This window comes from Trachemys scripta, chromosome 10 (assembly GCF_013100865.1).
Source record: "Trachemys scripta elegans isolate TJP31775 chromosome 10, CAS_Tse_1.0, whole genome shotgun sequence".
Lineage (NCBI taxonomy): Eukaryota > Metazoa > Chordata > Testudines > Emydidae > Trachemys > Trachemys scripta.
This window is the reverse complement of record NC_048307.1, coordinates 41,247,856-41,271,034: the sequence shown is the minus strand read 5'-3', so window position 1 is coordinate 41,271,034 and position 23,179 is coordinate 41,247,856. Positions and strand designations below refer to the sequence as shown.

Sequence of the window (23,179 nt, the reverse complement as noted above, 5' to 3'; positions counted from 1 at the left end):
TTCAGTTGGCATGACCACTGGCTGCTCCTCACCCCACTTCCTCCCGCCAAGAACCCGAGCCCCGCCCGCAGCCCCTGCTCTCACTGCCGCAGCCGGGGTCCCCTTCACAGGCAGCGCGGTGTCTTCTTCTCGCCCCGGCTCGGGGTTGCCCGGCCTCGGCCCCCAGCCCTGCCCGGATCCGGGCCCCTCCGGGGTCAGCCGGCCTAGCCAATCGGGTAGCTCCCCAGCAGCCTGGGGGCCGGGATGAAATCACTCCCGGCCCAGGCAGGCGGACCCTGCTGCTCCCTGCTGGCGCCGCCCCAGCCTCCGCCTCTGCCCTCTTCGCCCGCGGAGTTCGCTGCGAGGCCTGCCTTGTCCGGCCGGCTCGGAGCCCTGGCCGCCGCCCCCACAGCAGGCGGGGGGAGAACCCGGCCGGTTCCTCTGCGAGTTGCTGCCGCCGACCCTGGCAGGGTGAGTGCTCGCGGGGCCATTGTTTGAATGAGAGGCCGGGCGGGGAGCAGCCCCCAGCTGCTGGAGGGAGAGAAACTGGGCCCGGCCGGGGGGGGGGGGGGGGGTGTTCAGCCGTCGACGCTTGCAGTTCCCCTGCGGGTTTGCAAGGAGTGGGCTGCCCCATGCTTGCGGGCAGGGTGGGGCTAGCCAAAGCACCAGGGGAGTTAGGCGGTGTGTACCTAACTCCCCTGGGTGCTTTGGCTAACCCCACCTGAGCCACGCACCCCTTTATAGTGTGTAGCTCTCTTGCCACATATTTATCTATGCCTGTCTACGAGAGACGCGCTGCAGTACGCGTCTCAAAAATCACTCATTAACTTCAGTCTTAGAACCCCCAGGAGCTCTGCCTGGCTGCGGGACCGAGACATCCCTAGGAGTTTCCTGCTGGATTGGGAACATTTTGATAGGGAGCAAAGGGCCAGTGTGGACTGGACTGGCTTTCGGAGCTGGAGGCTGCTTGGCGTGGTCCGCAGGCAGTAGGGAGTACTGTGGAGTTCAGTGCGGGAAGAAGCTGGCTAGCTGCTGTTTCTCTGTCACGTGCCTAGAGCAGGCTGGTTGCTGGCCAGAGCGAGATTCTTGAGTGACTGAAGGGACGTGGGGGATCCAAGGCATCCAGGGCCGGCTTTAGGAAGTGCGGGGCCGATTCGAATAGTTTCGAGGGGGCCCGGGAGGGATGACCAAAAAAAAAAAAAACCAGCACACACACGGGGCTTGTACTCACCGGGCCGCGCTCCTTGTCTTTGGCGGCTGGTCCTTCACTCGCTCCGGGTCTTCGGTGGCACTGAAGGACCCGCCGCCAAAGTGCCGCCAAAGACCCGGAGCACCGCCGGGTAAGTAAAAATTAAAAAGGTGCCTCTAGCCAAGGAAGGGATTCTCTGCCACTTGTCCCCCACTCTGGGCGGCCTTGCCACTGGGTATGGGGCCCTCTTAGGCTCAGGGCCCAATTCGGGGGAATTGGTGGAATTGGCCTAAAGCCAGCCCTGAAGGCATCAATATAAGATTTTCTGCCTAGGGTGTCCTGGGGAAAGGGAGGGCCACACTTCACACTCCCCCATCTAGACAGGAATCAGACCTGCTTGGGAGATTCTGCGCTGCTGGGAAGGGATTGGATTCTTTGGCTCCTTGTTAGGATATTATGCTATCCACCACTGTGGGCACCCTGTTCTCTCCCCCCACCCTCTTATGGTTCCTGGAAGTAGCTGCCTCAGTAGCATGGTGCATGTGGCAGTACTGTGGGGAAACGCTGATTGCAGAGCTGTGATGTCAGGCTGGGAGGCGGTGCTCACAAAATTGCAGGCACACAGTATGAGTTTAGTGGCATTGTTGCAGGCACAGGGTAGGCACTTGACCCCAGACCTAGTTCCATCAGGGAGCTCCCTGTGAAACAAATCCCTGTCCCACTAGGCAATGGCTGCCTATAAGTATGCCAGCTGGCTCCAGTTGAAAGGGACATTGCCAACTTGAAAGTTATATTTCTCTCTGAAAATACCTACTGTTGTTACAGATCACACTTTGATTCCTATTGGTGAAAGAGACAAGAGGGGGCAACAACTCTATTTCTTTTCCAGTTCATTTTGTGCATTTGACAACAATTGTTGTGTAGCTGGTTTCATTGTTTTGTTGCAATCAGGTGCACTTCTCATCCCATAGCTTAGCATGAGGACATCATTCCTAGTCCATACTCCTTGGCAAGGCGCTCACTTATGGCACGCTCTGTCCCAGGCCCTGCAGGAAACTCACTCCTTCACATCTTAATAGATTTGTAAGGCCAGGATGGATCACTGTGATCTAGCCTGGCCTGCATGACACAGACCTTAGAATTTTCCTCAGTGATTGCTCATTTAAACCCTATCTTCTGGGTGAGCAAATGTGTAAGTACTTATATGGCCCCCATCATCACAGAATGCACTCATCTTCACAAGTACCATCACCCCCATAAGGTGCCACAAGTACTCTTCTGTTCTTTTTGCAGATACAGACTAACACGACTGCTACGCTGAAACCTATCATCCCCATAGTCTCCCTGGCGGTTGGTCCCTAAGTCACTTGACCAAGTCCCCCACTCTTCAGCACAGCAGGGAATTAAACCCAGCTCTCCTGAGTCTCTAGCTAGCACCCTAAGCAGTGGGCAGTCCTTCCTGTGTACCAGGCCCTGCAAGAGGGTGGTCAGCAATGGAGCTGAAACAGAAACCAAAGAGGCAGCTGGCAGGAGTGTGCAGAGTGGAAGGGCCTGAGCATGTTTATTGGTATTGGTCTCCGTTCCACCCCAAAGACCCTTCTGAACATGAGCAAGACAACACAAACCCCTCTAACAGCTTTAAAGGAATAGGGATATTTTAAAATCAATACTATTTAAAGGGGGATCTTAAAAAAAATCCAGTTTCTGATAATTTGATAATTAGAGTGGACAGTATCCCTTTAAATGACCTTCCTTTCCCCTCACCCCCCAGTTCTGAGGTGTGATGGGAAAAGTAGAGATGGCATCAGAGAAGTTTAGAATAGTTTTCTAAGGCTCTTTAAGAATGATAAAGTTTGAGCACTGAACATCCAACACTCATCTCTCACTGGTCTGGAATTGGTGCTGGCTGTCTTTGCTCCAGGAAGAAGAAATGAGAAAAGTCTTTCAGCATCCTGTCTTCTTGTGCCATGGCAGGAAAATGGGAGAATCTGGGGTTGGGGCCTGAGGGCGGAGAGAGCAAAGCTGGATCTAGGAGGAAGCCAGCTGGGAGGGTGAGAAGCAAAGATGGATGCAAGAGGAAGCCAGCATGGTTGTTTGGAAACTTGTAGACTGCTTCATTGATTGGGAGTTCAAGGGGAGATGCCAGGTCTGTAGTGTGCAGACCCTTCAATAACAAAGTGCTTGGGTTTATTTAATTGCCTAGGTGGTTTGTCTGTTTTCAGAGCTGATTGGCCAGAGAGAGCATACTCCAAGGTCCATTCAGCATATGCAGACTGAGCCTGGCATGTCCCTCTGCTCTCCTCCCACACTTCACAAATGAGATCAATGGGGGCATTATTTACATGCCAGGTTTTGACACACAGAAATCAGTCCCTGCCTGCGGTTTTGGCCAGAGGCGGCCAGATAATACTGATTCCTCCCCCCTGCCCCAATGAGTTTGAAACAGTTGCTTCATTCAGAGCCGGGATGTACAGAAGGGATGATTACACCATAGAATGATTGCCTCTTCATCAGCTTATTAAGCACAGTCACACTGTGGTGCCTGAAATAATGGAGAGAGAAAAGAGTCTCTTCCAGGGGTTGGGGGCAGGAAAAACAATGTCCAGGGTCTGGCAGGGGTGGTGTAGGGGTCTGAGCGTCAGGTGTGATAGCACTAACCTATCTGCACACGTGATCAGCTTAGCCCTTCCAAGGCAGGTAAATGGGAGACACCTGTGGGGAACTTTAAGGAGAGATCATAAAACCTCAAGGCTCTACTTGCCCAGCCTGGTTGAGCTGGGCTAGATTGGCCCTTAGTGCCCACAGGCGTGCTGCATGGGCACAGGGGCCATTCTCTAGTGAGACAGATCTTGCCTGGGGGCTCCCAGGAGTCACACCAGTGTGACAGCTCTACTGTCCTCAGAGTGGGGTGAGCTTTGTGGCCTGACTCTTGTCCCACTGTCTTCCAGGCAGCTGGCAGCCATGGGGCCAAGAGAAGGGGGCAGAGCCTGCATTTTTAGCCCCACTATGGCTGGGCCCTGTGCATGGGCTTCTTGCTGTCGCCTTAGGCCCCCAGGCAGAGGCTAGCTGCAGCTTGGTCCTAGCAATCCCAGAACCCTTTTCCTAGGAAGTTACACTCAGGTGTTCTTGATCTAAATTGCTCTGGTGTCCAATCTGTCCTTTCACTGTGCTGTGCACAGGTTGGCTGCTGCCCTGCACACCAGAGGTGGATTTTGCAGCCCCGCTGAAATGCAGCCTTTGGTCTGGAGATGGGCAGAGCTAGAGGAATATAAATGACCCTAGTTATGTTACTTTATTATGGTTGGTTCAGTCATGGAGGAATCTGGCCTCTCTAGCATCTCAAGTCCTCTGAGAGGGCTGGCAGGGCAGGGGAAGAGTGCCTGGGGTCTATTTCATGGGCAACCACCACCCTCTATCCCATGCCTCAATGCTATTCCTCCCATGGTGTTACCCATGGCCCAGCCTAGGTGGGCCCCCCATACATTCCCATTTGATCACCAATAACTGAAGGGGTTGCCAGAGCCTAGGAGTGAGGGTATCACAGCCAGGACAGAGTAGCTGGAGGTAGAGTAGGGGAGCAGAGCTGGGATTGAGGCTGGGTCCCTGCACACCTCAGCCCAGATTTTCAAACTCAAATACAAATACTTATTTATTGCGGTAATGCCTAGGACCTGCAGTCATAAGTTAAGGCCCCATTGTGCTAGGTGCTGTATTGTGACAGGGTTTGACTCACTCCTGCTGGCTTTCCTGGGGATCAGCTCTGTATGCTGGTGTGCTCTCTTGTGGTGATCTCACCACCATCACTTCTGCTCCAGGGACCTACGTCACTCCCAGGATCACAGCATCCTCTTCCTGACTCAGCCCTTTGGCCATGCCACACTATATGCTCCCCCCTTCCAGGGAACAGTATCACAGTCCCTCAGTCCAGCCAAACTGTTCTGTACTGCAGCTCTTATATGGGCCTGTCCAACCCTGACTGGCTGCTCCTATAAGCCCTTCTGTGATTGGCTGCCTCCTACATAGAGCCCTAGGGCTCTATTAACCCCGGAGAGAACTGGCTATTCTGCTCCATGGTGTCCCCAGTTTTCCCTCTGTGCTTTTGCATTATCTTGTGCTATTCGCAAGGCCAGCTTGGTGGCTTTCAGTTTTTCCCATAACCCTGGCCCTTGCTCCACAGGCTCTCCCAGTATCCCTTTTCCCAGGGTCTGAACCCCTACCACAGCTTGTCCTGCTACAATGTGGATTCCCTTGCCTGTCTGGGTCCTCTCCATCCCACTCATCATACCAACCATCTCCCTACCACCCCCTGCTGAGCATGGGAGTTGGCCCCCTGCCTGGTCCATGGTCATCCCTGCCACATCCCTCGTGGCAGCCCCTGGCCTAGCCAGATTCCTGGGCAGTCCTCTTCTATCCCACCATCTCCTAAGGGGGCAGTGCTGTTTGATATGGTTCTCTTCATGGCACCAGAAAGAAGTCCTTTGCCATCCCTTGGCCATATTCCTCCCATTGTTCTTCCCTTGCTCAGCCCTTACCCCTGGGCTAGCTTCAGCCCTGCAACTAAGAGGGCACTTCCCTCCTCAGATGCCTCTGTTGCCCACAGGCCCAACATGCCCATCTCCTCCCTGTTCTCACAGGTGGGACTCTTGGGCCCTTGCTTCTTCACAGTCTCTGGGAGAGGCTTTTGTCCCCCTACCTAGTAGGGGCACTCTGTTCCAGTGTCCTTGTTTTCTAGAGGCATAACATTCACTCTGCCTCTATGGACCCCCTCTCACAGCAGCTTAAGTATATAGAGTTGCTGCTCTGCTAGCTGGGCCACAGAGACCTGCAAGTACTCCTGTACCTCCTGCTAGCTCTGTTGGGTCTTAAGTACCTGCAGCAGCAGGGCCTGAAGTTGCCCTGGGTGCTTGTCAGCCCCTTTTCATAGGGGCACCGACTCAGTTGTCCAATCTGGGAGGGTATGGATTGAGAACTGATTAAAAGACAGAACAAAGGGTAGGAATTAATGGTAAATTCTCAGAATGGAGAGGGGTAACTAGTGGTGTTCCCCAAGGGTCAGTCCTCGGACCAATCCTATTCAACTTATTCATAAATGATCTGGAGAAACGGGTAAACAGTGAGGTGGCAAAGTTTGCAGATGATACTAAACTGCTCAAGATAGTTAAGACCAAAGCAGACTGACGAACTTCAAAAAGATCTCACAAAACTAAGTGATAGGGCAACAAGATGGCAAATGAAATTTAATGTGGATAAATGTAAAGTAATGCACATTGGAAAAAAATAACCCCAACTATACATACAATATGATGGGGGCTAATTTAGCTACAACAAGTCAGGAAAAAGATCTTGGAATCATCATGGATAGTTCTCTGAAGATGTCCATGCAGTGTGCAGAGACAGTCAAAAAAAGCAAACAGGATGTTAGGAATTATTAAAAAGGGGATAGAGAATAAGACTGAGAATATATTATTGCCCTTATATAAATCGATGGTACACCCACATCTCAAATACTGCATACAGATGTGGTCTCATCTCAAAAAAGATATACTGGCACTAGAAAAGGTTGAGAAAAAGGGCAACTAAAATGATTAGGGGTTTGGAACAGGTCCCATATGAGGAGAGATTAAAGAGGCTAGGACTCTTCAGCTTGGAAAAGAGGAGACTAAGGGGGGATATGATAGAGGTATGTAAAATCATGAGTGATGTGGAGAAAGTGGATAAGGAAAAGTTATTTACTTATTCCCAGAATACAAGAACTAGGGGTCACCAAATGAAATTAATAGGCAGCAATTTAAAAACAAATACAAGGAAGTTCTTCTTCACGTAGTGCAGTGTCAACTTGTGGAACTCCTTACCTGAGGAGTTTGTGAAGGCTAGGACTATAACAGCGTTTAAAAGAGAACTGGATAAATTCATGGTGGTTAAGTCCATTAATGGCTATTAGCCAGGATGGGTAAGGAATGGTGTCCCTAGCCTCTGTTTGTCAGAGGATGGAGATGGATGGCAGGAGAGAGATCACTTGATCATTGCCTGTTAGGTCCACTCCCTCTGGGGCACCTGGCATTGGCCACTGTCAGTAGACAGGATACTGTGCTAGATGGACCTTTGGTCTGACCCAGTACGGCCATTCTTATATATATAAATCCTCAGCAAGACATGCTTCTGCATATTGCAGCTCCATTGTCTCTCCACATTTACTGTCTCTCTCAAATAGTCTTTTCAATTCCCCTTGTATCAGGGTAGCAGGCAAACAGTCTCTGAGTCCCTCACTCAGTCCCCTTCCTTTAGGGGCAACCAAATACCCATATTCTCCACCACATGTAATAGGGTTCAACTCACCACTGCAACCTCTCCTGCTGGCCATCCTGTAGAGCTCCCTGGGCTACTTTCCCACAGCCCCAGCACCCTCTTTGCCCTTGCCTTAGGGCCTCAGCTGGATAGATCCCTGCAGCCTGCCAGGAGCTGCCTTTAATTCCTTGGATCTCTGTCCTACAGCTTTACTATATCCAGGGTGCTTGCTGCCTTCTACCTGCAAGGCAGTCAGTCTACCTCTCTCTTCAAGCTCCAGGGCATAACTGAAAGTGCGTCCTACTGCAGCTCTTCTTATATGGGCCTGCCTGGCCCTGATTGGCTGCTCCTATAAGCCCTTCTGTGATTGGCTGCCTCCTATGCAGCCTCCCTAGGTCTCTATTAACCCATGAGAGCCCAGTGTGGGGCAAGCGCCCCATCACATGTATGAACACAGGACAAAAAGGGGTCCCTCTCCCCTTTTTTTAGGTCCATCAGTGGCTATTAGCCAGGATGGGCAGGAATGATGTCCCTAGCCTCCGTTTGCCAGAAGCTGGGAATGAGCGACGGGATGGATCAATTGTTGATTAACTGTTCATTCCCTCTGGGGGACCTGGCACTGGCCACTGTCGGAAGACAGGATACTGGGCTAGATGGACCTTTGGTCTGACCCAGTAGGGCCATTCTTATGTTCTTATGAGTGTACACACTTTGGTACTCACTCTGTGTGTGCATGTGCATGCAGCCCTCTCCCCAGTGCCTCTGTCCATGTCAGGTGCACATGAAAGTTTCTTTCTTTTGGAGATCATGCTTCCCAGGGTGCCGTCCTACACAGCCAGTTTCTGGGATTCCCCACCAATCCTCCGCTGAGTCCCTCCCCTCCCCCCCCCGTCCTGGGCTCTCTCTCCACAGGGAACTGCCCCTGATTCAGTCAGGCCCAGGGCGCTTGAGATCACGTCATTGCTGCTGCTGCTCCTTCCGGTGTTCCTTTGGTGGGGAAACCCATACCAGGCCTTGCCTTGTCCCTGGGCTCCGAGATCATGGGCGTTGATCAGGGTGCTACATTTGGCCCAGCTTCAAAGACCCAGATGGAGAGAAGAAGGGCCAGAGTTGGAGTGGGAGGGGATGAGGAGCCTGGGTGGGCCCAGGAGCCAGAGCCCTGCCCCTCATCCCCTCCTGCTGAGCCGTGGGTATCTGAGCAGCTGCTGGTGGTGCAGATTGTGGTGCAGCCACAGCCCAGTAGAGAATAGTTTCCACTCTCTCCTCCCCGCCTCTCTGCTGAGCCCATAGGGCTGGACTCCTGCTCGCCCCCAGCCTGCAGGCCCCAAGCTGACGGGAGCCTTGAACTGTTCTCTCCCTCACCTCCAAAGATCCTCAAATGGGATGTATTGGGGAGGGGGAAGTAGGGGAAGAGAGAGAGAGAAGCGGACAGTTCCCCACGGTAGGGGAATGCCTAAGTGGGGAAGCGGTGAAATGCCAGTGACGAAGGATTATCCAGTGGGTAGGGCACTAGCCTAGAACTTGGGAGACGTGGATCTAATTCCCTGCTCTACCACAGACATCCTGTGTGACCCTGGGCTAGTCACTTAGTCTCTCCGATCCCCATCTGTACAATGGGGACAATAGCACTGCCTTACCTCAGGGGGTGTTGTGAGGTTACGTGCATTAGGCACTCGAATCCTGTGGTTATGGGGCTGTTTACGTACCTTAGATGGTGAGGTTTCCAAAGTGTTGGGAAAGGACAAATCCCAAAGCGGTGCGGGGGTCCCCAGGGATGCACAGGGGGGAGTTAAAGGGCAGAGGAGGGGTGGCTTCATAAATGTGTTTCTCTTTAGCTAAATAAATACTGCATTTCAAGAGGCACGTTCTGCACTGGGAGAAGTAGCCTACTGCTAGTGAACTTGTTATTCCTGGCCCCTAGACTCTTAAGTGAAAGGATAATTTTCCTCCCTCCCCAAAGAACAAGTTTGACACCCCTTCCATAGACCCACCACTCCCAGCATTCCCTGCTGTGCTGGCCCCCATTCTAGGCTAAAATCAGGCAGAGACTGATCCCTTAAAGGGCTAGTCTGGCCTATTGCAGTTTGGAAACAGACTATTCCTTGCTGTTTTTTCTCTTGCTGCTGGTGGAGGGGCAGGGTTGGAACTAGGAATGGATGAAATAATTTGTCCCAGTGTAGAGGTTTTTGGATTGCAGGAGAGGAACTATTGGGGCTAGCACAAATCCTCACCTCTCCTCTGAGAAAAATACTTTAAAGGAGATGGGTGAAGGCAAAAGGAAAATCTTCCTTCAGACATTTTTGAAACCTTGGCGCATAATTTTAAACACGTGGATAAGGGCAGATTGGTTAGGTCAGTGGTTCTCCAACTTTTATATTGGTGACCCCTTTCACACAGCAAGCCTCTGAGTGCGATCCCCCCCCTAATAAATTAAAAATACTTTTAAATATATTTAACACCATTATAAATGCTGGAGGCAAAGTGGGGTTTGGGGTGGAGGCTGACAGCTCGTGACCCCCATGTAATAACCTTGCGACCCCCTGAGGGTCCCGACCCCCAGTTTGAGAAACCCTGGGTTAGGTTGTTTTCTTGTTGTATCATTTCCACTTAGGAGTTGGCCAGGGCAAAACGTTCAGTTCAATATGCAGGGTACAAATGCAGTGTTCCCAATCCTTGCAATATTGGATGTTTTACTTACAGCCCCAGCTTCCGGAGACAAGATATTATGAGGGAATCCCATCTTGCTATTTTTAAATGAAAGTTTCTAGCCCTTATGGTTGCAGAGAAGCTTGAAAATGTGACCCCGAGTGCATCTTAAAGGTCAAAACCCAGAGGGCAAAGAACCCCAGTTTTTTTAATCCCCTGATTTTTAAACCAGTTTTAGGATTGTTGGGGCCCTGATTCATGATTTTTGAACATTTGGGGTTGTCCCATGCAAATAATGGGTATTAATACCTGAACCTTAACTAAAAAGTGGATTATGCCTGAGCTGGTGACTTCAGTGCACTTCCTAATGGGCAAGTGTCCTCTTCACAAACCACTACAGCTGACACTAAGGGCTTGTCTTCACTATCTGCCTGGATCCGCAGGTAGAAAGCGATCTCTCGGGGATCGAATTATTGCATCTCGCCGGGACGCGACAATCGATCCCCAAATCGACGCGCGTACTCCACCAGCCCAGGTAGGAGTAAGCGCCGTCGACGGGGGAGTCGTGGGGGTCGATTTGCCGCCGTCCTCACAGCTGAGTAAGTCAGATCGGGTACGTCGAATTCAGCTACGCTATTTGCGTAGCTGAATTTGCGTATCTTAAATCGATCCCCCACCTCCCCCCAGTGTAGACCTAGCCTGAGTGCTCCCCTTGTTCATGATCTCAGCGGAGAGGCTGAATTCCCCTTTCAGCCTAGGTTTGCTCTCTTCATGTTTGTGCTGGGAGAACCTTGCTCTGCTCTAAAGCTAACTGTAGGACTTCAGTGTCCAGAGGCGCCACATGGAATCCTTTGCGCTCTATCCATGTACAATACAAATCATTCAGTAAAGGAAACCATTATTAATTTGCTTTTCCTGTGCTGGTAGGAGCATCAGTTTGATAAGCCACACTTCCCTAGGAAGAGCAGGTTGAGAGAGCAAGATCATTTAGCTAGAGCCCTGCAAATCTGTAGATATCCGCTTTACAATAGCGGATATCCACATCCGCAGACCTCACACACTTGGGACAAGCTTGTCTAACGGGCGTGCTGTGCACTGGCTTAGCATGTGTGAGCATAACTCTCTCTAGTAGCAACTATAACGCCCTGCTACTTAAGCGTGGTTAACAGTTATTCTTTTCGCTCAAGTGGTTCTTGTGCTGAAGGTGTTAGGTTTGATTCCTTTGGGTGCTTAGACTCATCTATGCAAAGGGAATAGGTTCTTTTCATATCCCATGATGCTTTCAAGGGAGTAAAGTACTCTTCTGAAATGGAGGTAGAAATTCTGTATCTCTCTAAAAATGGAGTTCACTAGTAAATAGTGCATGGAAACTAGTGATTTATGTTCTATGTGGTTTGTATTTGGTTTACTAAACAGCACATGCGCTGTGAAAGTGTGGTAACCAAGATTTTAAATTGTTTACATATGTTTGATGAAGTGACTTTGTCTATTTATATATTTGTTCAGGGCCAGATTCTGATATGGGATTGCCAGGCATCTGGTTTTCGACTGGCATGCCAGGGCGAAAGGGGACCCTGGCTGCTCCGGTCAGCACTGCTGACCGGACTGTTAAAAGTCCGGTCAGCGGCACAGTGGGGGCCTGGGGCTAAGGCACACTCTCTGCCTGCCCTAGCTCCGTGCAGTTCCCGGAAGCGGTGACCAGGTCCCTGTAGCCCCTAGGCGCTGGGGCAGCCAAGGACTGGGGGGAAGCCAAGGACTGGGAGGCTTTGCGTGCTGCCCCCGCCCTGAGTGCTGTTTCCGCAGCTCCCATTGGCTGGGAACCGTGACCAATGGGGGTTGAGGGGGGTGGTGCCTGCATGCGCAAAGGCAGTGCACTCCGCACAGAGCCACCTGGCTGCCCATGCGTCTAGAGGCTGCAGGGATCTGGCAGCTGCTTCCTCAGAGCCATGGTAAGCGCCGCCAGGACCCTGCACCTCATCTCGCATCCCAACCCCTTGCCCCAGCCCGGAGCCCCGTCCTGCACCCCAAACCTGTCATCTCTGCCCCCACTCCAGAGCCCACACCCCCACCCGCACTCCAAACCCTTCGGCCCCAGCCTGGACCCCCCTCCTGCACCCCAAATCTCTCATCCCCAGCCCCACCCCAGAGCCTGCATCCCCAGCCTACAGCCCATACCCTCTCCTGCACCCCAGCCCCCTGCCCCAGCCCAGTGAAAGTGAGTGAGGGTGGGGAAGGGTGAGCGACAGAGGGGGTGGGGGATGGAGTGAGCGGGGGCAGGACCTTGGAGAAGGGTCAGGGCATGGGTGGGACCTTAGAGAAGGGGTGGGGCAGGGGGCATGGCACGGGTGTTTGGTTTTGTGTGATTAGAAAGTTGGCAACCCTACCTTTACTCACACACGGTAATATCTTTATGCACAAATAAGGTCCATTCACTTTAATGGGACTTGAAGTTAGTTCCAGCTCAGTATGGGTGTGCCAGAATCTGTCCCTGAGACCGGGTGACCATCCATCCCTTATTTTAAGATGTATTCCCATGGTATATTTCAGTTCTAATACATTTCAAACAATAAATTAAAGCTTATGATAATTGCATTGTGTATTTGGGGGCAGTAGACAAGTACACCTGAGAAAAAAATACATGATATGCTAAGACAATTGTGTGCCTCTAAAATGTTCCTTTAAAATGAAGGATCCCCGCCCCCCCTTTTTTAATGTGGTTTTCCCTTAATTTTCCATCCAACAAAGGTGGCCCCCTCACCCTGAGATTCCTTGGAGCCTCCTTCAGGCTATAGGAATTCTTAAAAATACAGTCAAACAGTACAAAGTCCCCCAGTCAGCCACTCTATGAAACAAATAACAAAATCTTCCTCCAGGCAACCCAATACCTGTTTAAGATCATGGGACTGCAGTACGCCCTGCAGGACCGCAGGCCTGGGTTTTGTAGGACCAAAGTGGGGCCTGGTTCCAGCATCAGCGATGCCCTCCTTGAAAAGGCTATCCCGTAATAACATGGGCTGTGAGATCCAGTACTAATTAAGTGTAGAATGTGACTGTAATTGTTCATGGGACCTTGGCACTAATTTATATGACTGTGCTGGCTGTGATTTATACTGCTGTATAAATCATGTATTTCCTCTAAACTGAGGACTGGAAACACTTACATGTCCAGGATATGTAAACTGGAGATTATATCCCAGAGCACTGATTTACACACACCTGTGACCTTCATTTCTCATGCAGAGTGAACAGTGTTTGGCCTTCACTGTCTGGAGGGTTAGAACTTAAAACTATGTTCCCCTATAGCAGGGATTCTCAACCTTTTTCTTTCTGAAGCCCCCTCAACACGCTATAAAAGCTCCATGGCCCATCTGTGCCACAACAACTGTTTTTCTGCATATAAAAGCCAGGGCCAGTGTTAGGGGTGGCAAGCAGAGCAATTGCTCGGGGCCCCATACCGCAGGGGGCACCATGAAGCTAAGTTGCTCAGGCTTTGGCTTCAGCCCTGGGTGGTGGAGCTCAAAGCCTGGTCTGCAGACCCGCATGGCTGGGTTTTGGCTTTCTACCCTGAACCTTAATGAGTTTAATGCCAGCACCTGCTCATGGCCCCCCTGGGAGTCCCAGACCCCTGGTTGAGAACCACTGCCCTATAGCACGCTCATCAGAGTGGGTCAATGTGACTTAGATGTTAATTATTGAAGCCTGACATTCCCTGTGTGCAGTGGGCATTTTCTGTCTCCTACAGATGGGACCCCGAGTCACAGAGAGGTGAAGTGACTTGCCTGCAAGTGGCAGAAGGACGATTGAAACCCAGAAATCCTGAATTCTAGTCCCCTGCGCAGTCCAAGCTCCCTCCCCGAGCTGGGAACAGAACCCAGGAGTCCTGGTTTCCATCTAACTACAGTGCCTCCCATGCTTCCTCTCCCTCTGCTATCTATGAAACAAAAACGGTCCCTTCCTCTCATGGGGGTTGTGCAAAAAGGTAGAGCCCCAGATTCTTAGGCCTGCTTTGTAAGTGTCAGTGTGCTGGTTGGGTGTGAAATTAAGGACTGGCTAGTTGCATATTTATTTGTTTTTTTTTGCTTCTGGACATGTGCACATAGATTGCTAAGCCCCACTAAATTAGTTTACCGACATCAAATTAAATCTAAAGTGTGGAAGCAGAGAAAGAACTGTCATGCATTGCATCCCCTTCCTGTCAGTTCTTTCTCTGCTTCCACAAAAGAGACTCCCCATCAGCAGCCACTGTAAGCAGAGCGGCTCCACCATTGCCACCTTGAACAAAAGCTTTATGTAGTGCCATAAAGGCCAATGTGCCTGGGCTGCTGGACCAATGAGGGGAGCAAAATCCAGAGGGGGTAGCCCTCAGTGAGAATGTCCTGCCTCAGATGTTCAGATCTAGGGACGATGCGTGCAAGAGCTGATTGCAGTGGTGCATAAGGGGAGAGGCACTTACATGGGTAGCTTTGACCCAAATCAAGACGGTCTTTACAGGTCACTTGGAGCCTAGATACCATGGTGACTGTCGCTATGTTATTGCCTAAGATCAAGAAGTTGATGTGTCAAGACCATGAACGGCATTCAGAAGCCAAGAGAGGTGAAAACATTATCTATTCTCCGTGGCTAACACAGCTGAGCAAGTGTGATACTGGAATAGAGTGGTTACTGGGAGAAACCCATCTAGCCCAACCTGGAGGTCCCCCAGCAGTCTGGATCCCTCTGCTGAGGCTGACATCTCAGAGAACTGTCACTCCAAAAACAGATGGGCTGGGGAGAGTCACTGCTGGCTACTGGCACCACCTGGGACTCTGGGAGAAACTGGGGGTCTGGAAGGACTTCTGGTACTCCTTCAGTCAAGGGAACAAGCATCATTCCTGCACTTCTCCCATGTGCTTTCACCAATCAGCCAGCATCACCTCCACCTCACTGGGGGTGAGTCTCAGCCAGTTTGCTGTCAGCTGGACACAGAGAAAGCAAATGTACTGCACCATCTGGGTGTGTGTGAAAATGAGTCTTAGAGACGGGGTTCACCTGTGTACTGATAGCACTGCATCCCGGATCGTCTTGGTATCTGTTCTAGTGGCCTCAGCTATACTTCAAGTAGGAGGGATGGAGAAGTACATCCCTGAAGAACCTTATGGGTGTATGAGACGTTACCCATCGCCACCCCAATAGGTGGGATAAACTCTGGATCTGGGTAATCAAAACCTTGTTAGCAGGCAAGGGAAGTACTGTAGTGGTGTTGGTAAAGTTGCAGGATATGATGAGTGCCTGAGCTTTGTATTTCTCCAGTGGCAGCTCTTTCCATAGCTAGAAAACAGGTGGCTCTGTATGGCTTGGGTGGTGCTTAGGAAAATATTGTTGGATAGATAAAGGCCACACCCAGATATGCAGAATGGTGCTGGAGAAGCTGATGCAGCGTCTGTTGCTGAACCAGTGTGTGTGTAGGGGACACTTGTTGGAAAAGACTGGCAATTTTCTTTAGTGCTAGTGAAACGCCAGCTGGAGAGTCCAGGAGACTGAAGTCCTCTCTCTTCCCCCACTTGTATGAAGCAGGTACGATAACAGTGCGAGCTTCCCACACTCTGCTCCTCAGTCATCCCTGACTACACTGAAAACATCATATGAGATAATCTTTTACACAACACAGAATTAGCCTGTGAAGCTCAATGCCATAGGATATTGGTGAGGCAAAGAGCTCAGGAGAATTTGAAAAGGACCTTTTTGTGGATGACACAACTCTCCAGAGTTAGAATAATAAATATAACAAAATACAGAAGAGTCTTGTATGGGATCTAAACTCGCCTGCTTTGAGACATAAAGTCTCTATGTGTGAAGGCTAGGAACTTTGCCTATGGACTGGTTATCCCATAACTGCCTACTGGAGTGCTTCCTCCTCTGAAGCAGCTGTTGCTGGCCACTGGACTAGATGTTTTATCCAGCATGATATTTCCTACGTATCTTGAGGTATCATATTTAGGGGGTGTGACGAACTGGGACTGTTCTTAATGTGGTCTTTGAATGCTGACAGGGGAGTGTGGCTAGGATAGTCTGCATTGGGGGATGGGAGACTGACCGACGGAGAATACCTGAGCATGTAATATGAGAACCCAGGAAGGGGTTAAAGGCCAGGTGACACCTTTGCCCGGGAAACTGAACAAAGGCTGTGGGAGAGGTCGCTGAAGGCAGAGTTTCAGGAGCTGCCTGGAGAGATGGCTGGGAGGCAGACGGGGCTCTGACCTCCCAAGGGGCTGGGGTGCCCTGAGACCCCAGGATGGACCCAACTGAGGGGGGTCCTGTTGTCTGAGCCTGCAAGACCTGTCTTGGACTGTATTCCTGTCGTCTAAATAAACCTTCTGCTTTACTGACTGGCTGAGAGTCATGGTGAATCGCAGGAAGCCGGGGGGGTGCAGGGCCCTGAGTCCCCCACACTCCGTGACAGGGGGCAAAAAGGCGATTTGGTCTCCATGCGTATTCAGTTGTAAGGTCCCTGTCAGGCTGCCTTCCAGAGATTCCCACTCCTGCCTCTTAGGAGGAGAGCCTGACCAACTCATTCCACCCCAGAGCTCAGTAACTTTGGATTTGTTATCATACTGAGCTAGATTTGAACAGCTGATACATAGGTGAAAGGTTTCATAGTCCAGCACTAAGCCCCCAAGCGCTCATTTGAGGGACTCAACAGGGTTATACTTAGAAGCTGATTGTATCTTATTTTCTGTTTTTTTCTTGTGTTTGCTGTGTTCCTCTCTCCATGAGCCTGTAGCTTTCTGCCAAAATTGTCATGAGTGGCCATTCTGGGTGCCCAATTTGAGACCCTGGGGGCCTGGTTTTAGACTCCAGGGAGTGCACTCAGCTCCCACCGAGGGTAGATTGTTCCCTTCCAGGGCGTGGAGGTGAGGGGCCGGGAAAAGCTACGAGGCTGATTGTAGGGAGGAGCATGAAGGTCAGAGAGGCTGTTTCCTTCCAAACCCATGATTCTTCTTTGAGTGCTTGCTCATGTCGATTCCATTCTAGGTGTGTGCAGCCATTGGAGATATTTGCCTTAACGGTACCCTGCCGGCCCACGCCCTCTCAGTTCCTTCTTACCACCTGTGCTATTCAGTCAGAGCGCCTCTCTTGCTTGTCAAGAGCTAGCGGTTTCTTCCATTGGACTTCGGGTCTCTTGTACTTTGTTGATAGTGTTAAGTAGTTGTTAAGTGCTAATTAGCTGATAGTTAAGGTCCCAGCTGGGACTTTGCCCCAAGCTGGGCATGCCCCGAGCTCCTGGGTTTAAGCCCTGCTTGGTCTGTGGCAGGCTTATGCCTGTGAGTGACCCCCACAACAGCTGCCTTAAGCGCTTGGGGGAAATCACACACCAAGGAGCATTGTTGGATCTGTAAGAACTTTCGGCCTCACACCCCCAAGGAGAGGGACACTTGCCTCAGGGCACTCCTGATGGAGTCCGCCCTCCGCCCGGCTTCCGAGCCTTCTACACATGCTGCACCGAGTACTTTGGCCTCCACTAGCGCCCGGCTCCTCTCGGCACCATTCGCTGTCGCTGGTGCTGAAAAAGAAGTCAAAGAAGTGTTCACTAGCGCCAAGCAAGAAGGCCCAGGGGTCATCTGGTAAAGGACCTGGGCCTGCCTGCCAGCCAGCCTTCTCCAGAGCAGCGCGAGTGTACCTCCGCGGCTGGGGCTCTTAGCCCTCTTAAAGGTCCATCACTGAGCGGTATGGGACCCACCATCCTGCCTGCACCGTCATCATTCCAAGCCCAGGTGCAGAGAGAGCACAGGTCTCCACCTGCTCCTATGACATCTCCAGTGCCGCAGGACCGGGACAAGGCTCCCCGAGAGGGCAAGCCAGCTGTTAAGACCCCTCCAGGGGTGGGAGAATGCCATCGGTCGCTGAACAAGCAATTCCATGGCAGGTTGCAACTGCGCTGTTCATTGTCCAAACTCTCCCCGCCTGGCCGCCGAGACGTTATTCCCCAGTGTGGGGTCAATGCCCCCCATATTATGACCGGACGCCGTTCACTCTCTCTCTGATCCGCGTCTAGACGTTGGTCTCAGTCGCCGGCACCGTGGGACTGTTCCCCCTTGTGTTACTGGTCTCTGCAGCACCATTCCCCCTGATGCCAATCTCCCTGGCACTGGGACTGTTCTCTTCAGTATAGCCATCGGTCGCTTACACCTGGTCAGTGCTCACCGGTAGCCATGACCAGCAAGCAGACCCAGGCGTTGATGGCTCCTCCCTGGTCATTACAGAGTGGTTCCTCTGGAGTGAAGGCCTAGTTCAACCCATCACCCCGGGTCTCTGCAACGGGATTGGGCACCGGCGACTGCTCCGCCATCCATGGCACTGCAGTGGCAGCAGGGCCAGTGGCCAACACAGTGGCTGTATTGTGAAGCGTGAGGCGTTCCGGTGATGATGATGCCCCTTTCTCAGCGCGCTTCAGTGGCCGCATCAGAGCAGAGGTTGATGGCCCTACCAGCACCGGGCCCGGTACCGGAAACTTTCTCTGAGGTCAGGGTGGAGGATCCGGTACCCACCCCCAAACCTCCCTCTCCAGTGGATGCCGAGCCCTCAGCGCCTCCATGGGCGGCCAGGGCTGCCTCCTCTTCCCCGACGAGGCAGTCGCGGGACCTTCCAGGGCCAGCCCCCCGGATGGCTTTAAGGAACATCAAGCCTTTCTCAGGCGGGTGGCTGAGAACTTGCGGCTGGAAGTACAGGAGATGGTGGAGCAGGAGGACACCCTTTTCAATGTCCTCTTGGCCTCCACGCCTGCCCAGATCGCCATACCTGTACGCGACGGGGTCCTCAAGATTGCTAAGGCTCTGTGGCAGACCCCATCCTCCATCCTGACCACCTCGAAACAGGCCGAGAAAAAGTACTTTGTGCCAGCCAGAGGTTTCGAGTACCTGTATACCCACCCTCCCCCGGGCTCGCTGGTGGTGACAGCAGCCAATGAGAAGGACAAGCAGGTCCCCACCGCCTCTACCCCCAAGGACAAAGAAGCCAAAAAACTTGATTTATTTGGCAGAAAAATTTATTCAACAGCCAGCTTACAATTCCTAGAGGTGAACCGTCAAGCCCTGCTGGGCCGATACAATTTTAACCTCTGGGACAGCCTCCAGAAGTTCCAGGACTCCCTTCCTCAGGGTCAGGCTCAGGAGTTTGGTACCCTGGTAGAGGAAGGAACCACGGCAGCCAGATGCTCCCTGCAAATGGCATGGGACATGGCGGACTCGGCAGTGAGGGTGGTTGCATCGGTGGTGGTTATGCGACGCAACTCCTGGCTCCAGACAGCGGGCCTCTCTGAGGAAATGTAGGCCTCGATTCAAGACCTCCCCTTTGACAGAGCAGGGCTCTTCTTTGATCAGACAGACGCTAGGTTACACAGGTAGAAGAACGCTAAGGCTACCCTTCGCTCGTTGGGCATGCATACCCCAAAGTCTGGCAGAAAGCCATTCCGGCCTCTGCCGCTGTCGAGGCCTTGGCAAGCCTGGCAGGGATCTACAAGAAGAAGGGACGCTGGGTTTAGTCCTTGCCACCCTTCCTCCTCTCGCTCGCCAGCCCAGCCCGGACCTGCTAAGCACCTGGGGGGCCAAAAGTGATCGTTTTGAGGGTGCGCTCGAGAACGACCCCCCCGATCATCTGGCCAGATCCTGCCCTGCCTTTCCTCAACCACTTTTTTCTCTGCTGCTTGGCCTGGTCATGGGTTACCTTGGACTGCTAGGTCCTGGACATAGTAGCTTGGGGCTACACCCTGCAGTTTGTGAGTACCCCTTCTTTCCACCCCCCTGCTTCCCTGTCCCTTTTCAGGGACCCCTCTCATGAGCAACTCCTGGTCCAGGAGGTTGACAAGCTCCTGCAGTTGGGGGCTGTGGAGGTGGTTCCTTGAGACATGGAAGGCAGAGGATTCTACTCCCGATACTTCCTAATCCCGAAGGCCAAGGGGGCCTCAGACCTATTCTGGACCTGCATGGCCTCAACAAGTCTCTCAAGAAGTTGAAGTTCTGCATGGTCTCCCTGGCCTCCATTATCTACTCCCAGGAGCTGGTACACCACTCTTGACTTAAAGGATGCTTACTTCCATGTCTCCATATTCCCAGGACACAGACGTTTCCTGCGCTTCATAGTGGCAGGGCGCCACTTCCAGTTCATGGCGCTACCCTTTGGCCTGTCCACAGCCCCTAGGGTGTTCACGAAATGCGAGGCCCCAGTAGCGGTTTACCTCAGATTTCGGGGGCTGGGGTGGGTCCAGATCTTTCCGTACCTCGACAACTGACTCATCAGGGGCAGGTCTCCAGGACAGGTGCAGAGAAGCCTCGATCTGGTGCGCTCCACCTGCAATGACCTGGGCCTGTTAATAAACACAGAAAAGTGTACATTAACGCTGATCCAGCGCATAGAGTTTATCGGAGTGGTTCTTGATTCTATGTGAGCCAGGGCCTTCCTTCTGGAAGCACGCTTTAAGACCATGGTGGATCTCATTGCCCACATAAAGAGACATCCCATCACCACGGTGCACACTTGCTTGCGGCTGATGGGCTACATGGCAGCGTGCACGTACGTGGTCAGGCACGCCTGGCTCCATCTGCGACCCCTGCAAATGTGGCTGGCAACGGTTTATGTTCCCAGCAGGCACCCCCTGAACTGAGCGGTCACGGTGCTGGACTGCATCCTTTTGTCCTTGAACTGGTGGCTAGACCCCAAATCAGTGCTGCAGGAGTTCCCTTTGTGTCCTGATCACCGTCGTTCACCCTGATCTTGGATGTGTCAGGTCTGGGCTGGGGAGCCCATCTGGGAAAGCTCAGCACCCAAGGTCGCTGGATGCAGCACGACTTAGTTCTTCATATCAGCATCAGAGAGCTCAAGGCGGTGTGCCTGGCCTGTCAGTCATTTTTGCCCCACCTGAAAGGCAAGGTGGTGCAGGTCCTCATGGACAACACGGCCGCGATGTATTACATCAACAGGCAGGACAGCGCCATGTCCTCGGCCCTGTGTCAAGACGCGCTCAGACTCTGGAACCTTTGTGTGCAGAATGCCATACACTGGTGGCCGCTCACCTATCTGGAACCAGGAATGTCCTGGCAGATCGCCTCAACAGGACCTTCTCCTCACCACGAGTGGTCACTCCATCTGGAGGTGTTCAACCTGATCTTCCGGCAGTGGGAGACTCCCCAGGTGGACCTGTTTGCATCCAGGCAGAACAGGAAGTGCCATGTGTTCTGCTCCCTATACGGCGCGGACAAGGGTTCCCTGTCAGACGCCTTCCTGATGCCATGGTCGGGAGCTCTGATGTATGCCTTTCTGCCGGTGCTGCTTATCCTCAGCATCCTGCTAAAGGTGAAGCAAGACAAAGCATTGATCATTCTTATAGCCCCGGTGTGGCCTCACCAGCATTGGTTCGGCATGCTGCTGAGTCTTTTGGTGGCCGACCCACTGCAGTTACCTCTCCAACCGGATCTGTTGTCCCAGAACCACGGCAATCTGCTGCACCCGAATCTGGAGTCGCTGCACCTGTCAGTGTGGCTGCTCCGTGGCTAAGCATGGATGAGCGGGAATGCTCTGCGGCGGTCCAACAGGTCCTGCTGGGTAGCAGGAAGCCTTCCACCGGGTTACCTATGTGGCAAAGTGGAAGCACTTCACATGTTGGGCCTTGGACAAGTGCGTTCGTCCTGAGGAGGTCTCGCAGCCGGACATCCTAGACTCTTTGCTGCATCTAAAGCTCCAGGGCTTGTCGCTGTCTTCGGTGTGTTCCACTCTCTGCTTCAGGGCAGGTCGGTCTTCATCCATCCCATGACGGCGTGGTTCCTGAAAGTTCTAGAGCACCTGTACCTGCACATTGGAGACCCGGTACCCCTGTGGGACCTGAATCTGGTGCTGTTAAAGCTCATGGGCCCTCCTTTTGAACCCCTAGATTTCTACTCCCTCCTGTTCCTTTCCTGGAAGGTGTCCTTCTTGGTCGCTATAATATCGGCCCGGCAGGTGTCCGAGATCAGGGTGCTCACGTCGGAGCCGCCCTGTTCTACAAGGACAAAGTCCAGTTGTGCCCGCATTTGGCTTTCCTGCCCAAGGTTGTTTCCCAGTTCCACACGGGCCAGGACATTTACTTACTGGTCCTCTGTCCAAAGCCTCATGCATCAGATGAGGAGCGCAGGTTGCATACGCTGGACATCAGATGGGTGCTGGCCTTCTACATCGGCCATTCTGTAAGTCAACGCAATTGTTCGTTGCTGTCGTGGACAGGATGAAGGGCTGCTCGGTGTCAGTCCAGAGAATTTTGTCTTGGATCATGGCATGCATCTGCCACTGCTACGAACTGGCAAAAGTGCCCCTTCCAGCAATCAAGACGGCTCATTTCACTAGAGCTCAGGCGTCTTCGGCGGTCTTCCTGGTGCAGGTGCCGATCCAAAAGATCTGTCGGGCTGCCACTGAGTCGTCCGTCCATATGTTTGTGTTGCACTATGCACTGATCCAGCAGGTGCGAGATGGCGCTGGCTTTGGCAGAGCTGTGCTACAAGCTGTGTAACGGTGAACTCCGAGCCCACCTCCATTGATACTGCTTGCAAGTCACTGAGAATGGAACAAACACTCGAAGGAAAAAACAGTTACCTACCTTTCGTAACTGTTGTTCTTCGAGATGTGTTGCTCATGTCCATTCCATTACTCGCCCTCCTGCCCCTTTGTCGGAGTTGTCGGCACGAAGGAACTGAGAGGATGTGGGCCGGCAACGCCTGATATACCGCGGTGTGAGTGCATCACAGCCGGCCCTACAGGTACCTCTAAGGCAAATATCTCTGGCCGCACACACACTTAGAATGGAATGGACATGAGCAACACATCTCGAAGAACAAGTTACGAAAAATGGGTAACCGTTTTTTTTCTTGGAGGTCTACCTGGAGAAAACCCCAGTTCAAAGGATGGAGGCTCAATCCACATGGATGGCTGCTCTGCCTCTCCTGGCAGCATGGAGGAGCTGCATTGCACCAAGCATGTCCCCCTGGTGTAGTAGCAGATTCAGATGGGCCCAGTGGGATCTAAAGCTACTTCAGCATTAACTCCTTGTTAACTGCCCTGATGGGAGTTGGGAAGTATACT

General features: G+C 52.3%; 1 protein-coding gene across 4 annotated transcripts in view; it reads left to right on the top strand.

Annotated features, from left to right (window-relative positions):
* Positions 1-268: 268 nt before the first annotated feature.
* The window catches only part of CD276 (CD276 molecule), a 92,712-nt gene continuing 69,801 nt past the window's right edge, over positions 269-23,179 (top strand). The window contains exon 1 of one of the 4 annotated variants that reach the window (XM_034783488.1): positions 269-450. The gene's annotated coding sequence lies outside the window, so the exon portion shown is untranslated. The remainder of the gene's footprint in view (positions 451-23,179) is intronic. The other 3 variants (XR_004647385.1, XR_004647384.1, XM_034783487.1) reach the window with 3 other exon arrangements.